Raw genomic sequence first — 2885 nt, forward strand, 5'->3', positions numbered from 1 at the left:
AATAAAATATGAAAAAAAAAAAAAAAAAAAAGATAATGAGGCTTTCTGCTCGTGGTGCTTGGGGTTGCTAGCCACGTGTGGCTCCAAGACTCCAGCACAGCACTGGCAGCATCTCTGAGAGGCTGCGTGGGAAGAGACTTCAAAAGAAAATGCCAGTTCTTGGAATGCTGAGTCAGGTAGTTGGCCGGATGCTGCAAGTCCAGTGTGGGGCTGCTGCAGGACGTCTGTGATGCCCATCAGGTTTCTGGGCTTCTCCCCTCGGCAAATCCCAGTAGATGCCAACTTTCACTCTGTCTCGTTCTCTGAGACAGACCATCCACGTGTCTTAATTACAGGGGTCTTGGCCAGGCTGGAGTGGGGCTTGCTAACTTTTTGAGGAAGCGATTTGGAAAGGACAATGTGATCTTATCTAACATAAGGAAACCATCCGACCAAATCTTCCATAGTGGTCCGTTCCTTTAGTCTGATATTTTGGATTACAAGAATCTTCATGAGAGAGTGGAAAACAACTGCATCACCTGGTTGTTTCATTATAGCGCTTTGCTCAGTGCAGTTGGAGAAGCAAACGTTATCTTTGGCGAGATGTTGCAACAGAACACAATGTGCCTAGCACGACTGGAGCCTTTGGACCTACTTCTCCCTGGAACCCTGTATTCAGAGACCCAGGACCATCTATAGGGTGTCCAAGGTCCACGGAGAGCTCATGGGAGAATCCTATTATTATCGATATGGATTAGATTTTCAATGCCTGCAATATCCTGGAATGATTTCAGCTGACTCCTAACCTGGAGGAAGGAAAACTGACTAGGCAGTCCAGAGTTTTCATGGTGCTACAAAGAATGACAAATTTGAGTGCAACAAGGCTCCCAATGATGGATATTGATGACTGTCTCAGAGCCACCCTGGAAGTCATGGAGGCCCCAGAAAAGTCTCTCTCCATGAGGACCTACAACATCAAAGCCATGTGTTTAACCCCCAAGGAGCTGGCCCAAGAGATTCTCAAACTGTTCCAGAACTCCTGATTACATACAATGTGGATTCTCTCCAACAGGCCATAGCGGATAGTTGGACGCTGAAGTTTGATGACAGCAATGCTCCGAAGGACTGCAGGCGGAAACATGATTTTGATCTTCCAGAGCTGGTGACTATGATGTTGAACTTTCATGGTTCTGCCACTAGGTTTGCCCACGCTAACTGAAGATATCAAAAGAATGTCTGTACTCTTGACAACTACCAGGGGAAAACTATAAACTTAATTATGTTGTAAACTCCAAGGAACTAAAATTATCTGGCCTTAAAGGACTACTTGGACTAAACCTTGGCAGTTCATATTGAACTGCTAAATTGAGAATAAAGTTGGTGTTAAGCATTTTAGAAATGCTTCAGGTTTGGTAGTAGGGCTTTGAAATTTTTGCTGGTTGCCTATACTTGCCCAAATCTGCATACAACAGAATAAAGTAAATAGTTTCCGTTTCCTTAATTAAGATGAAGTTGCCATTTTGGGGGAGGGAAAGGTTAACATATGTGATGTTCATCTATAACTAAATATATGAAGACTCCACTATTCTCTTGGCTAAAGACCAAACATTACATTTGAAAAAGTTTCAAAGATAATCTCCCAGTTTAAGCATATTCTTTACTATTCCATCAGAACCTAAAAAATGGTTAGTATATTAAAATTATGTTTATATGTTAAAAAGATTTTAATACTTCTTACTTCAAGAATGGTTACTTCTTACTTATTTTTCTGTTTGGAAATCTACAGGAAATTGACACTCTAAAGATGATCTAAATAGTAAAGGGCAATGCTGCTATTATTTTTACTGCTTTCCTTTTAACAAGATAAATGGTAACTCCACACCACCACCACCACCCGTTGCTGACACCCACTTGTGTCAGAGTACAACTGTGTTCCACACAGTTTTCAGTAGATCACCATCACTTTCTTCCAAGACTTCTCTGGGTAAACTCAAGCCTCAACCTTTCTATTAACAGCTGCCCAAGTTAACCCTTTGCACTATCCAAGGGTTATTAAATGCTAGCTACCAAGAGTGTAATTCCCTTTATGGGGTTTCTGGACTCTACCTCTTCAAAATTGGCTCAATAAATAGGGATGGGAATCTCTTAAGTGCTACAGGTAATTCTAACCTAGCTAGAATTTACTACTTTAGAGCAATTTCAAACACTGTTTTCTGAAGAGTAGTTTCTTGTTATAGCCTTGTAATTACTCTTAGATTGAACTTTCAAAAGAGCTACTCTAAACTCTGATGTAATTACTATATTACATTACAGATTAGCTTTTGCCATCTACCTCAGTACGTATACATGTGAAATCATTAGAAAGTGATTTTTTTTTTCAATTTCATAGATTGATCATAGATATATATGCATCTATTATACAACATCATATTCTTAATGAAAACAAATGGTATATATTGGGAATTTTTAACTCTTAAGTACAAATATCATCATGTTTTAAGACATAGCTGTTTTTAAAATCTATTAATTGTAGAACTTCTAGATAATTGAATTTTTGACTGATAGTTACATTAATATAGGTTTTTATGCTACTGAATATATTAAACTAGTAATAAGGTTTTGTTGGGATTTTTTAATAGCTTTACTGAGATACAGTCTATATGACATAAAGTTCATTCATTTACAACTGATCACAAGGGATAAAATACAAAACATGTTAAATTCTCATGGAATCTAGATATTCTGGAGCCATAGAGTCTGATGAAAACCAGAAACTATTGTCCTGAGATATTCTTTAAACTTTAAACCAAAAATACTCACTAAATTCTTCTGGAAAAAAATTAATAGTTTAGCTGAAATAGCAAAGACTATATATTTTTAGCATTGTGTCCTTTTAAGAATTTATG

General features: G+C 37.8%; 1 pseudogene; it reads left to right on the plus strand.

The window, feature by feature from the left end:
* The first annotated feature begins 149 nt into the window (after positions 1–149).
* Positions 150–1198, plus strand: LOC102826907 (annotated as a pseudogene).
* The last annotated feature ends 1687 nt before the right edge of the window (positions 1199–2885 follow it).

This window comes from Chrysochloris asiatica, unplaced genomic scaffold (genome assembly GCF_000296735.1).
Source record: "Chrysochloris asiatica unplaced genomic scaffold, ChrAsi1.0 scaffold00109, whole genome shotgun sequence".
NCBI lineage: Eukaryota > Metazoa > Chordata > Mammalia > Afrosoricida > Chrysochloridae > Chrysochloris > Chrysochloris asiatica.